The sequence below is a fragment of the Cornus florida genome, unplaced genomic scaffold (assembly GCF_030987335.1).
Source record: "Cornus florida cultivar Cherokee Brave unplaced genomic scaffold, ASM3098733v1 CherokeeBrave_3.0.0_Hap2_Chr01, whole genome shotgun sequence".
NCBI lineage: Eukaryota > Viridiplantae > Streptophyta > Magnoliopsida > Cornales > Cornaceae > Cornus > Cornus florida.
In genome coordinates this window covers 42,022,868-42,043,796 of record NW_026775571.1, presented here as the reverse complement: position 1 = coordinate 42,043,796, position 20,929 = coordinate 42,022,868, and the positions used below count along the sequence as shown (strand labels likewise).

At 37.8% G+C, this 20,929-nt stretch overlaps 1 long non-coding RNA gene across 2 annotated transcripts; it reads left to right on the top strand.

Annotated features, from left to right (window-relative positions):
- The first annotated feature begins 2,070 nt into the window (after positions 1-2,070).
- On the top strand, positions 2,071-20,127 carry LOC132295387 (uncharacterized). 2 transcript variants are annotated; one of them, XR_009478456.1, is made up of 6 exons: positions 2,071-2,536; positions 11,551-13,558; positions 13,991-14,184; positions 14,957-15,043; positions 16,430-16,529; positions 17,021-20,127. It is a non-coding gene; the product is annotated as an uncharacterized LOC132295387 (long non-coding RNA). The 2 variants fall into 2 exon arrangements; XR_009478453.1 differs by having other exon boundaries at positions 2,076-2,536; positions 11,551-13,612.
- The last annotated feature ends 802 nt before the right edge of the window (positions 20,128-20,929 follow it).

Here is a 20,929-nt window from a genome sequence, read left to right as displayed (position 1 = left end):
CAAGAATGAAAATACAAAGATGACTTTACTGTGACATGTTTTCTTTTTCTTTTTTCTTTGTTTTTGTGGAAGAAAACTGTGACATGTTATGTAAGTAATGTTTCAATAAACACTAAAAAATAAAAAGATTAACTTGTGTGTGATTACTTGAGGGGAATATTTAATATTTGAATATTAAAAATGGTCTTTTAATATTTAATATATTACTACTGAATAATAAAAAAAAATATTTAAAAATCATATTTATTACTTTTGAGATGAAAAGTCCAACTTTTGTATTAGAATTTTGTTTGAGTATTAGATAATATAACTAATCCATCTATTTCAGCGAGAGCATTAAACATGCATCCAACAACAAAAAAAAAAAAAATTCTTACAATGATTTTATATTATTTTAAAATTTTAATTTTATACTACTAGTTTGGTCTCCCAATTAAAAACTTCTAGCTCCGCCCTTATCGTATGCATATGGCTAGGGCCGGCCCTGACCCAAGGCGACCAAGGCCGACCTCCTAGGGCCTCAAAATTTATGGGGCCATAGGCCCATGGATGATAGGCCACCAGAAAAAAATAAATAATTAAATAAATAATATTTAGGGCAAATCATTTCAGCCTCCCCAATCGCCTCCATCTCTATTATCATTCTCAAGTCTGAACTTCCCCTCTCTCTCTCTCTCTCTCTCTCTGGAACTGCAAACTACAAAATCTACAAGAATCAGAAGTTCAAAACCCATATACTTCAGTTTATCTATCTGTCTGCAAGAATCAAAAGTTCAAAACGTATTACCTATATCAAATCCCATATCGGCATATCATTTCAGATTGTTCAAAAAATCAAAACCCATATCTTTCAGTTTCCATCGCCTGCTGTTCCACTTCGGGTTCGCCCTTCGCAAGCTTCAGCCGCTGTCTCTCAACTCTTAAGCTTGCCCCCCTCTCTCTCTCTGTAACTGCTAAATTAATGTATGGGTTTTGTTTTAACTTGAGTCTTGAAGAAGCTAAAGGCCCTTATCGTGGATTATAATTTTTACAATTACAGCATCCTACGGTCCTACCATCTTTTAGAGTGCTCTCATCACTTCAGACTGGTAAGTCATTTCTTCAATTACTCAATATATATATATATATATATATATATATATATATATAAATATATTATTCCAATTTTTTTCATGCTAATAATAAATTGGATGTTAACGGCATAAAGCATAAATCTGTCAATTCATTTGGGCACCCAATTGTTTATGAAACAAAGTACAATAAAGTAACAAAATTTATTAATATGAAAACAACAAAATTTTCATTTTTTGTAGACTTTTGTGCTTTGAGCAACTTGGAGGAGCTTGATTTGAGTGTTAGTGTGAAGGGGCTGATTACAGTAAAAGGTGTTATAGTGTCATATTCATTGCATTGCATTTTGAGGTAATCTACATTTTATTTCAGCAAAACAAATATATATATATATATATATATATATATATATATATATATATTTTAATTCTATAACTTCTATTTCTGTTTTTTTTTTTTTTTTTTGTTGTCATTTATGTCTACAAGAAAATTTGAATCTAGGCATGAAAGAGAGAGAGAGAGAGAAGAAAATTGATTCAATCTCAAAAAGACGCTATCCATAAGCTTTTTAGGAACAATACACGTACAGAGAGTCTAGTTGAAGATTTGGTGAATGAAGAACACATGAATGAAGAAAATCTTAATGAACATAGAGATTTAATGAATGAAGATAGAAATGAGAATCAAAATGAAGAAAATGTGAATGAACTTGAAGATTTGGTAAATGAAGAATATATGACTGAGAATGATAATCTTTCCTTTGAACATTAATGATCCAGGAAATTGGAAAAATATTGATAAAAAAATGAGAGAATTATTAGTTGAAATAGGTCCTCCAAGAGATGCAAAACTTGAAAATTTTCCTTAGGATTCAAAAAATAGACATTTATTTTTGTGCGTGTGAAACTTTATGTATAAAGGGCTTCACATTAAAGTTCGCCTAGGACCTCTCGATATTTTTTCAATCTCAGGGCCGCCTTGCATATGGCATTGGCGGCCACAAGTTTTTTTTTTTTTTTAGGGTCATTTATAAAGGTTAATATTTTACTTTAATAATTTAAATGGGTCAATTCAAAACTCAAAGGGCAATTATGTACTCTTACTAGGGATTTTGTTGTTCAAGTTTGCAAACTAATTGAATCACACTCTTATCTACCTATATTTATTGCAAGCATGAGGGGTGTAAATACAAATTACCCTATATTTTATGGACAAATGCAACACTACACTCTCAAGTGTATACACTCAAATTAGGCAATTTATGTGTCTGATCCATGACAGATTTATATCAGTAAAGAGGAATCCTATCTCTCTCCTCATCTGTCTCCTCTCTCTCTAGAGTGGACGATTTGACGAAGAGAGGAATCGTTGACGATCCGCTTGCAGATTGATTCCTCTCGGCATGCAGATTTGAAATTTTACACCGTGGATGAAGCCAAGAAGCTGTTTCCAACTTACTCATCAGGTTAGTATAACAATTGTTAGGTTCTGTTTACGTAACTTATTGAATCTAATTGAATATATATATATATATATATTTGTAATCATCCTGTTTCATGAAAGAACTTGATTAAATTGTACCCATGTCCAATTTCGACAGTCTCTGCACCCAAATTCAACCAAAATCCAAGAAATTTATAAAACCCAAATCAAATTTCAACTCAACCCCATTTCCAGAATCATCAATATGAATATACACATCAATTGTATACATATAATTTTATGTAAAGACCCAGAAATAAGATGTAGAGCACAGTTATGATGGATTGGTGGATACATAGAATTAGTGCAAACAGGATTTTCTGGTAATTCGTGGATGCTTGTGGCCGACATAGAGGAACACAAGGAGTTGTAGTTATTGAGTAGCGTCAGATTATTTTGCAGTAGCAACAAAAATAGTGTACTAATATTTTCATTTCTTTTGTAGTTAAAATTGTACCAATTGATGGATCTAGTCTTTTAATCTCAGCATGCTAGAAGCATCTAGTACGGAGTACTAGCTATTCTTATGCAATGATTGCAATAAGACCAACATTACACCACATTAGCATAGTGCTTCACTGTTGTTTTGATGCCTTACCAATTCCAAGAAATGAACCCCCACCAAGGTTATAATTGTAATTTGTAAAATAATAATTATTGTTATTTGAATTTTACATCGATTTGTCAATTCATATCGATTTATCAGATTCTAACGGAAATGGGAGGCAATGTGTTAACGTGTTTTTTAGTGCAGGGGGTTTAATTTTAGTGGGACTTTCTGCAACAAATTGATAGAGGGGAGTTTTATGATTTTAACCCTTCTTTTTACTATATCTTTTCCCTACTTAGATTTTCAAAATGATCTTTATATGTTTTGAAGCTAAACTCGATAACTTTTTCAATGACATGATATTTTCTTAATTTTGAATTTGTTTGGCCACTCAATAAAGTCCGAAAAATCAAGTATTCTGCATATGCATAGTCACTGAATTTTTTTCAAGAAGGTGATATTCCAGAATAGTCGTTGAACATGGTTCTGTTTTGGAGTTGGTAAGATTGTAGTTAAAAGCATCTCAATTCTATTTCACAAATAAATTCCATCTTTTTTTGGAAGGATATTGACAATTTACAAATGATTTTTTTAGTTATCATATTTTTTATTATTTTTAATGATTTGATCCTTCAATTTTTTATTATTATTTTATTTTTTTTATTGCCTCAAATTTGACTTGCGAAAATGTTTGTTTGTTTGTTTGTGTTTTTTTTTTTTTTTTTTTTACCGTAACTCTTACTTGGATACATTATCCATTGAGGTTATACTTTTAAACTACAGCTTTGATTATGAAACAATTGCTTTTGTTTATTAAAAAATAGTCGACCCCCTCCAGGGGACATGGAAAATGATAATGGGCTGAAAGGTAAAAAAGCAAGTTATCAAACTGGTATTAAACTGGGATCTTTTTGACAATATACAAAGTTGTGGATTGTGAAGCTACCTTGTTTGACAATTGTCAAGTGTCAGCCATGATTATGATGAAAACAAACATGATTATTGGCTGAGTTGCCCCCTAAAAATTGGATTGTGAAGATCCATGTTTTTCAATTTATTTGAAAAATACATTTCTCAGATCATTCACGTTCCTTTTTGAAAAGAAAAAAAAATAAATCCGGCCCGGAGTGAAGATGCGCCTTTTCTGGGTCCTCCAGAATTACTCGGGACAACGCCTCGAAAAACCAAAGTTTACTTTAAATATATATACCGAGTAATTCTGGAGGACCCAGAAAAGGCGCATCTTCACTCCGGGCCGGATAATTCGCTGAGTATATTTATATTTAAAGTAAACTTTGGGTTTTCGAGGCGTTGTCCCGAGTAATTCTGGAGGACCCAGAAAAGGTGCATCTTCACTCCGGGCCGGATAATTCGCTGAGTATGGCAATAGAGGCGTGACCCCAAATAATCATTAACTTCTAATGGAAATCGAATTTCAGTTGGTGCTAGGAGATGCGAAAGTCCAAGTGATATTACTTCTGGGCCAACTCATTGGTGATAAAAAGAATCGAAAGAGGCAAACATTGCTCAGAGTGAGAGATTGAGCATGTGATAGACAATTTGTGAAAATAAAGTGCCTATATGTGCTAATGTTATTTCTGAATAATATAAAATTTCTTGGAATAAAATTTAAAGACTAAAATCATACTACTTCAAAACCCATTCGAGATTTCATAGAAAATGTTTTAAATAAAAGTATAATATACTGTAGATGTTTAATTATTAACGGTTACTGTTTTGGGAAAAAAACTTGTTTCGTATATATATTTTAGGGTAAATTGCACTGACACCCCTCATGTTTGAGTTAAAGCATCTACAACTTAAAGCACTTTTTAGACAATGACATCCCCGGGTTTGGTAAAATGAGCAAAGACACCCCAACCATGATAAAAGTACGTAGTTGCCCTTTGACTTTTGAATTGACTCATGTGAATCATTAAATTACCTTTATAACCTCCTATTAATTGACCAAAATGACCCTCAAGAATGAAAAAAACAAATATGATTTTATTGTGACACGATTTCTTTTTCTTTTTTTATGTGGAAGAAAAATGTGACATGTTGTGCAAGTGATGTTTCAATAAACGCTAAGAAATAAAAGGATTAACTTGTGTGTGATTACTTGAAGGTGATATTTAATATTTGAATATTAAAAACGGTCTTTTAATATTTAATATATTATTACGGAATAATAAATAAAAAAAATTTAAAAACCATATTTCTTACCTTTTGAGATGGACAGTCAGAGTTTTTTATTAGAATTTTGTTTTAAGTATTAGATAATATAACTAATCCATCTATTTCAGCGAGGGCATTAAGCATGAACAATAATAATAATAATAATAATAATAATAATAATAAATATAAATAAAAATCTTACAATGATTTTATATTATTTTAAAATTTTAATTTTACATTACTAGTTTGGTCCCCCAATTAATTTTTTTTTTTTTTTTTTTTGATAAGTAAAAAGATTCATAAAAAGCGTTTAAAAGGGGAACGCGTCCCGAATACAAAAACAAATAGGGGCCTAAGGCACCAAAGAAGTTAGAAAATCTATCATCTCCTCAGGAGAACAACATTGTCTACCCGAACCCCAAAAAAAGAGAGCCAATAACAGAAAACTTGAGAACAACAACCAAGGACTCATCTCCTTCAAAGGCTCTTCTATTTCGCTCCCTCCACAAACACCACCATAGACACAAGGGCACCATCCTCCAATACCCTCTAGCGTGCGTGAGGTCCCAAAGAACCCCTCTCCAAACCTCCATCAATCCTCTCGTAGATCTAGGCATCACCCACGTAACTCCGAACAGGCCCAACAAGAGGCTCCAAAAATCCAAGGCCACTGGGCAATGTAAAAGGAAATGATCCATTGACTCTCCATTTCGCTTACACATGTAGCATCAGTTAATAATGATATGTTTTCTCCTCCTCAAATTGTCAAGCGTCAAAATCTTACCCCACACCACAGTCTAAGTAAAGAAAGCCACTTTAAGCGGCACCTTGGAACGCCATACTACCTTCCACGGAAACCTCCCGGCTGAATCCGATTGACAACCGAAAAAGGATCTCACACAAAAAGTACCTTGAGAGGAAGGAACCCAAACCAGAGAATCCTTACCTCCACCACGAATCTCCTGTCTGTACAAAAGCTCCAGGAAACCGTAAATATCATCCAGCTCCCAATCCTGAACAGATCTCTGAAAATGTACATCCTAAGTCATCCTCCCTCTATTAAGCCGATAACAGTCAGCAATCGAGGCATGCCTATCAACAGCAATCTGAAACAATCTCGGAAATAAACAAGCTAGAGTACGATCTTCACACCACAAATCCTCTCAAAAGCGGATCTCCCAACCTTCCTGAACTTTGAATCTGATATGCTTGGAAAACTCATTCCACCCATTCTGAATAGCTTTGCAGACCCCCACCCCTCCGGGAATAGTCACCGAAACCGAGCACCACCCCCCGGCCTCCTCCCCAAAACGTCCCAAAAGAACTCTCCTCCATAACCTATGACATTCCAAACCAAACCTCCATAGCCACTTCCCGAGAAGGCCCTGTTAAAAGGCACTAATCTCCTAATCCCTAGGCCTCTGGACTGAATGGGCCTACGTACTTGCTTCCAACGGACAAGATGATACTTAAATTCATTCCCTGACCCTCCCCATAAGAAGTTCCTTTGTAGTCTCTCAAACGTAGCAGCTGTTTACTAATGCATAGTTTGAGCAAAAGCTTGATTATGTTGCTAAGATGAAGTCGTTTTTGGAGGTGGCGAGTCTCCCGATATTGAATTTGAAGGGAGAAGTGGAGAGCGTGCATTCAAATAGAGGGATTGTTCTTCGTGTGGATGATCAAAGCACAGCTCTTCGCGAAAGACTTTGAAATCTTGTCTTGTTGGGAGATTTGACAAAGATGTGGGCAGTTTGAAAGGGATTGAGGAGTGGGCTTCTAAGATTTGAAAGATTACTTGTGGAGTCAAGGTTTCTAACTTACCGGGCGGGCGGTTGTTGTTTAGATTTCCGTCGGAAAAGGAAGCTCAGAGGGTGTTAAGAGGGGGTAAGAAATTCTGGGGTGACGCTTAGCTTTTCATTGATTTATGGTGCTATTGAGTTGGGTGTTTTTGGGTTGAGGAAGTTGACGAGACACAAAAGGGTTGTTTTGTTTGGTCTTTCGCTCCATCTATGGTGCCTGAAGTTGTTTGAAGCTATTGGGGATCTTTGCGGTGGTTTTCAGGAGGTGGAGGCCTCAAAGTATGAGATGGAACGGATTGTTATTACGGTGGTGGACAGAGGAGTTACGCCGAAGTTTGTCATCGTGGAAAACCGACCCTGGGCTTTCAAGATCTTCTTGTCTAATGAGATCGCTCTTTTAGTTGAGGCGAAACCTAAGATGGACAGGAGAGGCTACACGATTCGTAGATCTGGAGATGGTTCTGTTCGCCTAGAATGTCTGGTTGGGGCGGAGAGGCCTGGTTGGAAGCATGAACAGGGACGGTTTGATAGGTACACGTTGAAGGCGAGTGGGAGAAGGAAGGATCACAATCCCCCACATGATAGGAATGATGGTCTCCCTCGGTCTTTGCGTTCTACAGCTGTATCATAATGTGAAGGATCACGCGAAGGAAGGGCTTGAAGCTTCGGGGTATGGGTCGGTTTGCTTTTGGGCTAAGTGGTGGGCAGCGATGGGCTAAGGTGCAGAAAGGTTGGGATGGGTCCAAGCCCAAGGGTTTAGGTTTTTGTTTCGGGCTTGCTCCTTATGCTCCAGGCCCAAGTTTCATCAAACGGGATCGGACTGTCTCTTGGGGCCCAAACAATTGTCTTGTTCTGAAGTTTTTTGGCCTAGACTGATGGAAAAGGAAAGGAGATCCAGGAGATTTACTTCTGCCCAAGCCCAGGTTTTCCCTTTTTGTTCGGATGATGATGTTGTTGACAGACAATGGTCACGTTCTGATAAAGATTTAGGGTAAAAGCAAGTACAATCACTGATGGTTACGATCAAAAGGGGAAGATATTTAGGCACGGTGGTTGTTGTTTGAGGAGGGATTCGGGAACAGGTTTGAGATACTTTCTAAGTCGGTGCATTTAGAAGATGGTGGTCTTAGTGCTTGTGTACTTGGCCAGAGCAAACCAAAGCGTAACAGAGGTCATAATAGCGAAGAACCAGGAAAGAGAAAAAGAAATGGGTGTGCCAGAATGATCTTCCTTTACAATCGGGTATGTCTGTTCTTAATCATTCTTGGAGCTCCCTCTCTGCTCCTTCTTCTTGTACTCCTTGTTGGATGTTGAGGAGTGGTGATGGGGAGAACTTTGATGGGTTGTCGGAGATGACTGGGTTGTTATCACTTGTGGCAGAAAGGGATACAGAGGGTGTGTTGTCTGCAGAACCGGAGGATGTGATGGGAACTTTGTTGCATTCTTCAGATAAGGGAGGGTCTGCAGTAGCTGTTGATCCGCAGGATGTTGAGGATGGGTTCACGGTTTGTGTGGGAAGAAATACGAGGTTTCGGTTGAGCAACGAGGCTGCCTGAAGGAATTGTGGGTCTACAAGGGATTGAATCGTCTTCTAGATTTTGGTTCAAATACCGTAGCAGATGAGGTGGAAGGGGATTTTGTACACCTTTGACATGCAAAGGATTTGATTTCTTTGCGTATGATGTTAGAGATATGACGGTGGGTGATGATGCAATGGATGGTATAGGGTTGGTGCCATGGGAGGAGACTCAGAGTCTGGAGATGATGCAACCACTATCTGTACTACCACCGGATGAGTCATAGAGGGATTCCTCTGTTTTAGGCAAGGATGATAGAGGGGTGGGATGGGTTAAGGAAAATATAGATGCTGTGAGCAGTATGTTGGGTGTTTCCTTTGAGCCAAATGAGGAGCAGGCTCGGCTGGTGTTACATACAATTGCCGAGGGGAAGAGTGTGGAAGTTAATGAATGCAAGGATAGGACAGTTAGGATGATGATGAGGACGTCTCCGTGGAGTGGGGGAAGGGAGCTACGTGGTCTCATTTCTGATGTCAATTATGATGGGAAGAATGGGGTGGGGTCAACAAGGGATTGAAGGGATTAAATCGTCTTCTGGATTTTGGTTCAGATACCGTAGCAGATGAGGTGGAAGGGGATTTTTGTACACCTTTGACATGCAAAGGATCTGATTTCTCTGCGTATAATGTTAGAGACATGACGGTGGGTGATGATGCAATGGATGGTATGGGGTTGTTGCCAAGGCAAGAGATTTAAGAGTCTGGAGATGATGCAACCACTATCTATACTACCACCGGATGAGTCATGGAGGGATTCCTCTGTTTTAGGCAGGGATGATAGAGGGTTGGAATGGGTCAAAGAAAATATAGATGCTGTGAGCAGTATGTTGGGTGTTTCCTTTGAGCCAAATGAGGAGCAAGCTCGGTTGGTGTTACATACAATTGCCGAGGGGAAGAGTGTGGAAGTTGATGAATGCAAGGACAGGACAGTTAGGATGATGACGAGGACGTCTCCGTGGAGGGGGGGAAGGGAGCTACGTGGTCTCATTTCTGATGTCAATTATGATGGGAAGAATGGGGTGGGGAGGGAGAGGAGCAGTGAGAGAGGTAGAGGGAGAAGGAAAGGGGAGGGACCATTCACTGGTTTTTAATGAAGTGCCGCATTTTATCATGGAATGTCCGAGGCCTCAATGACCCGAACAAGAGGAAAGTGGTGAAAATGGCAGTGAGGAAGTGGGGTGTGCATGTGGTATGCTTGCAGGAGACAAAGATGGTTGTTATCTCGGATAGGGTTGTAAGGAGTTTGTGGGGTGGGAGATTTGTTGATTGGGAGACTTTGGAGGCTGTCGGGACGTTTGGGGGTATTTTGGTGATGTGGGATAGAAGGTGGGTTTTGAAATCGGATGTGTGGAGAGGGATATTTTCCATTTTATGCGCTTTTTCCATGGAGGAGGATGGGTTCCGGTGGATGTTTTCTGGAGTGTACGGTCCAGTGAATGATGGGGAGAGGTACCTTTTTTGGGAGGAGCTAGGATCTGTGAAGAAAGGGGTCTGTGAAGGAACAGTGGGGCCTTCCGTGGTGTGTGGGAGGGGATTTTAATGTTGTTTGTTCTCCTTTGGAGAGATCGACAGGAGGAGGGTGAACTCCGGCGATGGCACAGTTTTCGGAGTTCATTGATGGTCACCATCTTCATGATTTGCCGTTGGACGGAGCAACTTTTACATGGGTTAGTAGCAGAGAGTCCCCCATGCTTTCACGCTTGGATAGATTTCTCATTTCCGGTGACTGGGAGAAGTTGCCGGATGTGGCCTAGGAAGCTTTGGCCAGACCGACGTCGGATCATATCCCTCGTGTTAGATTGTGGTGGGCTGGGGTCAAGGGTCACTCCTTTTTGTATTGAAAACATGTGGCTTAGGGCAGATAATTTTCAGGGATGTGTGAGATCTTGGTGGGAGGGGTTTACGGTGTTTGGGAACCTGAGCTTTATCCTTGCGAGTAAACTCAGGGCATTGAAGATTGAAATATAAAAGAAATTCACATTTATTGTTTGGATCAAGTTACATGGGTTTGAAAATTTAAATGCTGACATTTTTATTAATTTATTATTATTATGTTTTTAATTGTTATGTTATATATATACACACTTGAGGGGTATAATGGTCATTTAAATAATCTAATATTTTGGAATAAATAGGATTAAAATATTAAGGGCAAAGTTGTCTTTGCTCATGTTTTTAACAGAGACTTCAATAGAAAAATAGAAATGGACATAAGTGATAGTTATTTTCAAAAGATATTTGAGCATGATATTTGGCCAAACCTAAAGGGGTGTCACTGAAATTAACCCTATATTTTATTATTTACAAATATGGTACAAGAGCCTAATATCTTTCTTCTCTCTTGCTGCAATTGCTTTGGTAGAGCAAAACCCTAGGGTAGTCTTTTGGTGTGTACGATAGTGTAGGGAGGATCCTATTCTGGGGTATCCCTTAGCATCCGAAATGTGCTAAGGGTCTCTTGGTGCTATTTGTGACTTATTGGGTTATCGGTGTGTTCGGTGCTATTTGTGACTTATTTGGGCTGCCGGTGTGTTCCGCAGTATAATTGAATGCCTTCGTCGTGTCTTTGGTGCTATAGGCTATAGGTGTGCCTGTGAGGAGAGGAAAATTAATTTGCATAGAAGGTAAAAGACAACAAGGTTGACCAAAACTAACATGGGATCATGGATAAGAAATAATTATAAAAAATTAATTCTAGTAAGAGAAATGGTTTATGATAGAAAAGATTGGAAAAAGAGAATCCATGTGGCCGACCCCGTTAGTATGGGATGGATGATGATGAAGAATTATTAATTTTCAAATTTTAGTCTCTTTTATTATTCTCACACAGTTTTTATTTTTAATTTGAATTACGCTCTCTTACATCTCAATTTGTATCTCTCTCTTTGTGGCAGGATCCATCATCTTCAGAATTTAGTATAATTTTCAATCTACATCAAAGAACACCTAGCTCTCTAGTTCGGTTAAGTAGATCAAAATAATGGCAGGAACTGCGGTGAGCTTTGTTATTAGCAATTTGGCCCCACTGCTAACCAACGAAGCCAAATTGTTGACAGACGTGCACAAAGAAGTAGCCAGCTTTAGAGATGAATTGGAGTACATACTGTGTTTCTTGGAGGATGCAGATGCTAGGGCAGGAAAAAAAAAAAAAGGACATAGGTCTGCTACTTTGGGTTAAAGATGTAAGAAAAGTTTCTTAAAGGATTGAAGATGTTATTGATGAGTATGTACTTCACGTGGCAAAGGAAACATCATCAGCATGATTTCATGGCTTTCTATAGAAATCTAGTTCGATTCGTCGTTATTGTAACAGCTTCTGAGATTCAAGAGATAAAAACCACTTTAAGTAACATTAAGCAAAGAGCTGACAGGTTTGGATTCAGTTCCTTAGAACAAGCATCAAGCAGTGGCATTAAAGATAGCACATGGCTTGACCCTCGGGTGGCTTCCCGTTTCATATCTGAAAATGAAGTTCTAGGTATTGAATCTGTCAGAGATGAATTGACAAGCAAGCTTTTGGCAGAACAACCGATGCGCAGGGTGATTTCAGTTGTGGGCATGGGTGGACTGGGAAAGACTACTCTGGCCAAGAAGCTTTATGACAGCCTGATTGGACACTTTGACTGTCATGCTTGGATTGGTGTCCCTCAGTACAAGATGGAGGATCTCCTCAAAACAATGGTGAAGCAATTCTACGAATCAAGAAAATTTAATTTTCCTGAAGAAATTGACTCAATGAAGGAAGTTGAGCTCATTGAAATGTTAAGGAGATATCTAGGACTGAAGAGCTATTTGGTGGTTTTTGACGATGTGTTTAAAGTGAATTTTTGGAATTTTATAAGCCTTGCTCTATCCAAGAACGACAAATGCAGTCGAGTAATCATTACTACTCCCGATTGTAATTTTGCATCTTCTTGCGAAGAATCTTCATTTGATTACATGCACCTACTGAAGCCTCTATCTGTCCAGACACGGAGTGGGAACTCTTTTGCCGGAAAACATTCCAAAAGGACTTTGGGGATCGCTGTCCGCCAGTGCTGAAGGAAATTTCTCTTCAAATTGTTGAGAAGTGTGAAGGGTTGCCGCTTGCAATTGTGGCAATAGGCGGATTTTTGTCAAGCAAAAAAATGGTTTTATTCGAACTGGAAAAGTTGTATTACAGCATTTCTTCTGAGTTGCAGTGTATCAGATGTTCCCCATTTGCATTTGCCAATCCTCCAACACCCAACTTCCTCAACTCTCTCAAATTTCCCAGTTCTCTAGTTATCCCTATATCATCTGCCTGCACAAAATGCAGCTTCTGCAGCTCCTTTAAAGTCGAATCCCTTTGTGCACCTTCACTCCACTCAACAACAAATTGGCAAACAAGCCATCCATTTTTTTTGGTGGACCAATAGATGTCGTAGTTTCTAAAACTCATAAATCTCAATTGGTAGCTCATCCACGAGGGAATATCTCAGATCTAAAGTCTGTTAGTTGTGTAGCATCCCCATGGAATTTGGAAGTATCTTCACTTCCGTATTCCTCACAGTACCTCAAATGGTATAGGTCCCCATCTTGTTGTGGAATATTATCCATAGGAGCACCTTCAAGATCTAACACCTTTACTAACTTCAGTTTTGCAAACAATGATCCGAAAAATTTAGGCAGCACTTGGTCCACTCCAAAAACAAAACAGGAACGAGCATGAACATCATCAATGGTTTTTAGAGCATTATAAATATCGTTGTGAAAACACAATCGCCGAGGTTGTCCATCAAAACTTGAGTCCTCCGCCACAACTTCACTAAAACTCAACTCCTTAGCTTTTGTAGTGATGATGACATGAATGAAACCATGCACTCGGCACCTACGGGGCATTTGAATCAATAGTTGCGTTGACGCAGATGCTTAATTCAAGATGTACGGGCTAATTCACAGACGCTTAACTCAACCTTGGACAATTCTGAATTCTCAGTTAGTTTGCTTAAACTTGGTGCATCTGTTTTTTGAGAAAAATATAAAAATCTATGTTAATTGTGTTAGAAACATGGATGAACAATTGTTATAATTAATAGTGATGCATGTGGGAGGGTGGGAGGACCAGAATGAGAATCTGCAGTATTTAAGATGTTTTATGCATAAACACATGCATATTTCCGCAGCTGCATGCATATGTACATATGCACTGTGGGTTGGCATCTTAGGTCGTTAGTTGAGATTTTGACTACCTATTTTTTTATTCAAATCCTGAGAAATTCTTTTTTTTTTTCGGTTCCAGTAAACATATTTTATTTTTCCTTCTGATGATCAGTTTTGTGCCAATAATTTATGTTGTGACATTTCTTTATTCAGGCCTCCGCTCTCTCAAAGTTGAGAAATTGATTATTCCTGCCATCGCTGAGCACATGCATACATGGACTGTAGTTTTTGGCTTCAATCCGCTTGAGGAATCACACAAACAAGAAATGAGGACCATGAATGCAATTACTGAGGGAAGAAATTACTGAGGGAAGAAATTACTGAGGGAAACACACTTTCCAACTCAGGTTTTTTGCTAAATGCAATTTATTGTCTTAGCCTTCAAGTCCATGTTTAATTATTTACTATTTTCTATTTGAACTTTTTCATTTTAAGCGTAGAGACTTTAATTTTGGTGAGAGTGGGTCCGATGCCCTACTCTAAAAGAATGAGAGTTCCTTCCTCTATTCTAAATTCTCTCTCCCCCTCTCCCTCTCTCTCTGATCTGATCTGTTTCCTCTCTTTCTTTCCTTTTTGTCCTTCCTCACTCTATTTCTCATTCCTTTATTTATTTATTTTTTCCTTCTTTCTTTCTTCTTTTGCTTATTCGTCCTCCCAGAAGACCACCTATGTATAGGCAATTCAAATGATTTTGTGTTATCCTTGGGGTGACAATTGCCATTTAACCTTATTATTCTTTTCTACTTCAGGTAGCCTAAACGAGCTCCATTCATTGATCGACTGAGCTCCACTAAATCTCAACGTTACAATTTTGTCCTTAATTTTGTTGGCTGCTTTTTAACTGCATTATGTCTTGTTACTTTTCAATTATGCCCTCTTTAATTGTAATCATATTAGTCTTAACCCAAGTTTAAAGCTTAAATAAATTAATTTTGTTTACGGTTGTTATGTTGTCACTTCTCTGTAACCACTATCTCACACACACACACACACACACACATATATATTATATGGATAGAGAGAGAGAGAGAGGAAGGGAGAGAGAGAGAACCTTTACGTATGTATTTGTGTGTTTGTTTATGAGATTGATTACCATGTGATTTTATTTTTTCTACATAGATCAAACTTCAGTCAGCTGAACTATAGTGGCTTCTATACTGCTATTTTGGAGAGGGGTGATGAAATAATTTCTGCAGCATCCATCAGGTATATTGCCTCTCATTATGGTTGTCTACATATTGCATACAACTTTCAGGTCATTCATTTTTCTGCGCACACTAAGAATTAAATGACACATTCTGGATGCCCAATATTGCAAAATGTTAAGACCTAAATATAGTTGCAGCTTTGCAAAATAACAAATAGGGGCAGGCTGTCTCCCTCTTCATGGTCTCAAGAGACAGTCCACTTAATAAAGGAGGTGATTCCTGGTTTTATCATCCAAGTTTCTTCCTCATCTGAGAATGGCAGCACTGAATTGGAAGTGTCATAGTGAATTGTGCTTTGGCTGCTATCTTGTTGGCTAAGCAGAACCCAACTGATCTTGCTCCCTTTGGCCAGCCTTTCATGGGTCTTAGAAAATTGTTGTACTAGGCCCCCACAATCAACTAATCTTTTTATTTTTTTATTTTTTGGGTGCAATATTGCAATAATTTTGTTTTCGCATAACCAATGTTTACATCTGTCCAACTTAATAATGTCTGGCTTTTAGAACTTAGCTTTGTAATTGTGTAAAATAAACTTTCATTTGCAAAGGAGAATGGAAGTAATGATACGAACCATTTTTCTTATCACTTTGAGGATTTTCACATATTAAAAATATTACTCATTATTAAGATCAAACAATTCTGTCAAACTGAGTATGATTGTATGTGTGATAGCATCCACTATACTAGGCATATCAATGAAACCAATTATTGCAATTGCTCAGGATATTCTTTTTTAGCTTCTAGGGACTATTTCTTAATTAAAGATCACTCTTACATTACTGGAATCAAAGAATTAGTAGATCCATTTCGCCCAAAATGGGAATGGGCTAGGGTTATGAACTTATAAGTTATAATCTGATGAACTAGTATCTAATAAACTAATGGAATCTTAGCAATGAACTATTATTTCATTCTTAGCCATTCATACTAATATGAATAGAGAAAAGGATAGAATATAGAATTTTGAATAAATTTTGAATATTATAGAACATACTTATCAAAAATAAGTATGTTGTATATAAAAGTAACTAGATCTAAGGGTTTGTCTTTTTGAGTTTGTTGAGTCATTTATCATTTTCATGTTTCGGGTACTCCAATTTCCATTAGATAGATTAATCCCTTTTAAGTGGGCTTATGTTATTTATGCTTTGTGTGTGCATGCATCACATGTATTTTGATCAGCATTCCTCAGGCTCCCCCATTTAAAAAGAACGGCCAAAGGTTTTGAGCCTGTAGCATTCCCGGTCCCCACTTCATTGGTTGGGGCTTGTGGGGCTTGGGCTCGAAAGCTGTCTTACTCAACAAACACCTTTATTAGTAAGGTTGCTGGTTTCCACTCATTTGCAAAATGTTCTAATCCTTGAATTGTTTATTGCCTGGTTAGGACCCGTGGGACCCAGCTTGCAGAGATGCCATTCATTGGGACACGCCATATATACAGACGCCAAGGGATGATGCGCCGGCTTCTTTGTGCCATTGAATCGGTACAGTAATATTGTTTCTTGCATTTTTATGTGGCAAAGCATCTAAACAAAACAAAATCATGTTTTCAAAGAATAATTAGTCCGAGCTTGAGGCCTAAACCTACAATTCTTAGTTAGTTTGCTTTAACTCGCTGCATTTGTTTTTTGAGAAAAATTTAAAAATCTTTGTTAATTGTGTTAGAAACATGGATGAACAATTGTTATAATTAATAGTGATGCATGTGGGAGGCTGGGAGGACCAGAATGAGAATCTGCAGTATTTAAGATGTTATATGCATAAACACATGCATATTTCTACAGCTGCACGCATATGTACATATGCACTGTGGGTTGGCATCTTAGGTCGTTCGTTGACATTTTGACTACATATTTTTTTTATTCAAATCCTGAGAAATTCATTTTTATTTTTGGTTTCAGTAACCGTTTTTTATTTTTCCTTCTGATGATCAGTTTTGTGCCAATAATTTATGTTGTTACATTTCTTTATTCAGGCACTCTGCTCTCTCAAAGTTGAGAAATTGATTATTCCTGCCATCGCTGAGCACATGCATACATGGACTATAGTTTTTGGCTTCAATCCGCTTGAGGAATCACACAAACAAGAAATGAGGACCATGAATATGTTGGTGTTTCCTGGTACAGATATATTATAGAAGCTGCTGGTGGAGCAAGAAATTACTGAAGGAAACACACTTCCCTAAAACTCAACTCCTTAGCTTTTGTAGTGATGATGACATGAATCAAACCATGCACTTGGCAATTACGGGCTTTTGAATCAATATTTCTTAATTCAAGATCTACGGGCTAATTCACAAAAGCTTAATTCAAGTGTCAGACGCAAGTATTGATTCAAAAGCCCGTAGTTACCGAATGCATGGTTTGATTCATGTCATCATCACTACAAAAGCTAAGGATTTGAGTTTTAGTGAAGTTGTGGCGGAGGACTCAAGTTTTGATGGACAACCTCGGCGATTGTGTTTTCACAATGATATATATAATGCTCTAGAAACCATTGATGATGTTCATGCTCATTCCTGTTTTGTTGGAGTGGACCAAGTGCTGCCTAAATTTTTCGGATCATTGTTTGCAAAACTGAAGTTAGTAAAGGTGTTAGATCTTGAAGGTGCTCCTATGGATAATATTCCACAAGAAGTTGGGGACCTATACCATTTGAGGTAATTCAGTGTGAGGAACACGAAAGTGAAGATACTTCCAAAGTCCATGGGAATGCTACACAACTTACAGACTTTAGATCTGAGATATTCCCTCGTGGATGAGCTACCAATTGAGATTTATGAGCTTCAGAAACTACGACATCTATTGGTGTACCCAAAAAAAATGGATGGCTTGTTTGCCAATTTCTTGTTGAGTGAAGGTGCACAAAGGGATTCGACATTTAAAGGAGCTGTAGAAGCTGCATTTTGTGCAGGCAGATGATATAAGGGATAACTAGAGAACTGGGATATTTGAAAGAGTTGAGGAAGTTGGGTGTCGGAGCATTGACAAATGTAAATGGGGAACATCTGATGGCCTCCATTGCAAATATGAAATGGCCTCCATTGCGAATATGAAACATCTTAGAAGTCTTTATGTACTACAATCATTTGGGACATTGAATATAGAATCTGTATCATCCCCGCCTCAACGTCTTCGAAGTCTCCACTTGTCTGGATATTTAAAGAAGTTGGCTGGATTCCGAAACTTTAAAATCTAGTCACTTTGTGTATGAGCTTTTCCAGATTACTTGATGATCCGCTAGAAGCCTTGCAAGCTTTGCTGAATCTAATGTGCCTGAATCTGTATATGGGATGCATACATTTCGGCTTGTGTTTCAAGGCAAATGGCTTTCAGAAACTTAAGCAGGTAACTCTAATGGACATGGGTATGCTAAGTTCATTAATTATAGAGGAAGGAACTTTGCCTCTTCTGGAAGTACTACATATTGGGCTTTGCATGTATATGTTAGGTGCCCCCTGGCATTCGACACCTCAGAAAACAGAGAACTCTGGCTTATTGAAATGCAAAAGGGATTCTTCGACAGAGTGCACCCACAGACACGAATAGATCATTGGCTCATTGTGCATGTACCATCTGTAATGGAAGTGAAACCTTGAAACCCACATAACCAAGTGACAGATTGCAACAAAAAATGGAAAGATTGAACAAGAATTATGGGAACCCATGGAAGTGGAACTTGCTACTTTTAAAGTGGATTTTTTTTTTCTTCTGTTAGTTGAATTTCCTGTCTTTGCTTTTCTGATGTTGAGAGGATGTACTTTGGTATGGGAATGCTTGGGGCTAAATGTTTTCTTTCCTTTTTTTCTCCCTCTTATATTCTTCTTTTCGTAAAGCCAGGACCTGAATCTGCTCATCTACTTGCTTAATATTGGTAATTGTTGTTATCGTAATTTAAGTTTATATATGCATTCAAGTTTTGGTAAATTGGAAAAGGAGGTTTTAATATCAGGAAAATCCAGGATCTGGACTGTGCTTCTAAAATATGTCTTTGTTGGGGATATGTTGGGATAAACTATGGGTTCAGTGGTTTCATTCTAAATATTTGGCCAAGGCTTCTTTCTGGACTGTGATCTTGATTCTGTATTTGAAACTTCTGACAAAATATGACTGAGTTGGGAAGTGAATCACACGAGTACAGAAATCGTTTCTGATTCTTGTAGAAACTGAAGGATTGATGCCTTTGTACAAGTTATTGGGGATCTGTTCCTCTTTGATCTGATCTTGAACCCATTGCTGAGGACTATAACCACAATGCTTTTTTTCACAGAATGCTGAAATGCTGCTTTTATAGGTGAATGCAGGTGATTTTTTGATAGGTCCATGTGATCCACAATTTGTGTTGCTGTAATGGGTCCTGTATCTTACGAGGAATTAGTGGATTCTGTTCTGTTCATGGCACTTGGAGAACCTGCCATGCTTCTCAAAGGCTTTGTAATTTCGGGTTGCTGCCGAGTCCTGGAGCTCAGATTAGGTGCTTGTAGGGAAAATGCAGGTCAGTATTGGATTAATGCTAACGACAAACGAAATCTGCAGAAAGAAGTTAGTCCTGTTATTTGATGAGGTATGAATATCCACATTCTTTGAACTGCGTTCATCTTTCGGTGCAGCTGGATGTAATCCCAAGATCAGCTCCTTCGGTGGTACGATTGTAGTGATTCATAATAAGATTTTTGGACTGAGCTTGACTGGATCTTGCTCCTCTTTTTGGGATTTTGTGAAATCAGGGCAGTATCCAATCTGAACATGCCATAATGTTTAGTCGGATATATTTTATCTTATAGCTTGATGCTGACGGTGTTTTGAAGCCCTATGGCATGCATTAAGTCAAAACTTGGAGATTAGATTATTATTTCCTTGTTCTCAGTATGATTGCTTTAGCCAGGAATGAAATATTGATGCAATGCCCTGTAATCAATCGTTTCTGTTGTATAAATATTGTTAATATTGTAATTCTGAGACGCTGTCAACTAAGGATTCTGCACACCAACCTTCCCTTTATAATTCTGAGAAAGTAAAAAAGCTAAATAAAGCTAATACATTTGCTTGCATAATTTGGGAAGAGGTCTAATCCAATCGCAATTCTCCAACTAACAAGTGAATTTAAGAGAGTTTATTAAGATATTAAACGAAACCGAATATGAGTTTCAATTGGACAGGACCACCTGGTGGGCTATATGGTTCAGGACCATCTAATAGTTTTTTTTCCATAGTAGACTCAAATTGTATAATCTCAACAATGTCCGCTTGATTTTTGAAAGTTTGGTTTTATAGGACTCAGCGATTTTTGAAAGTTATAGGATTTGAGATTTTTGAAAGTTAGGTTTTTTTGGACTTGCTCTCAACCTCTGTTGAGGAAAACTTTCCTTTTTATGACTATCTATAACATCATAGAAGATACTGTAAATACAATATTTGGTGACGACATGAAAGCGAAAAATAGTGAGAAGCCCCTAGAGGGACATGAAATAATAATGGGCTGAAAGGTAAAGCTTTTGATGATCAAAGTGATATTAAACTGGGATCTGTTTGACAATATAGAAAGTTGTGAAATGTTGAAGCTGCCTTGTTTGACCATTGTCAAGTATCAACCATGAGTATGAAATCAAACATGATTATTGGCTCAGTTGCGCCCTAAAAATTGGAAACAGTAAAGTTCCATGTTTTTCAATTTATTTGATAAATTCATCTCAGATCTTGGATTCACATTTGTGATGTTTGTGGAAGACCATATGGGGCTTCCTATTTTTGCAAACATTGCTCAAAGAAGAGGTGAGGGGTTGGAAGTTAATTTATGTGAAATGTGTGTGAGTAGTTTACCTAATCAAAGGAAAAAAAAAAAAAAAATTGGGAACCTGATAATCAGCTTTAGGACAAATGCATGA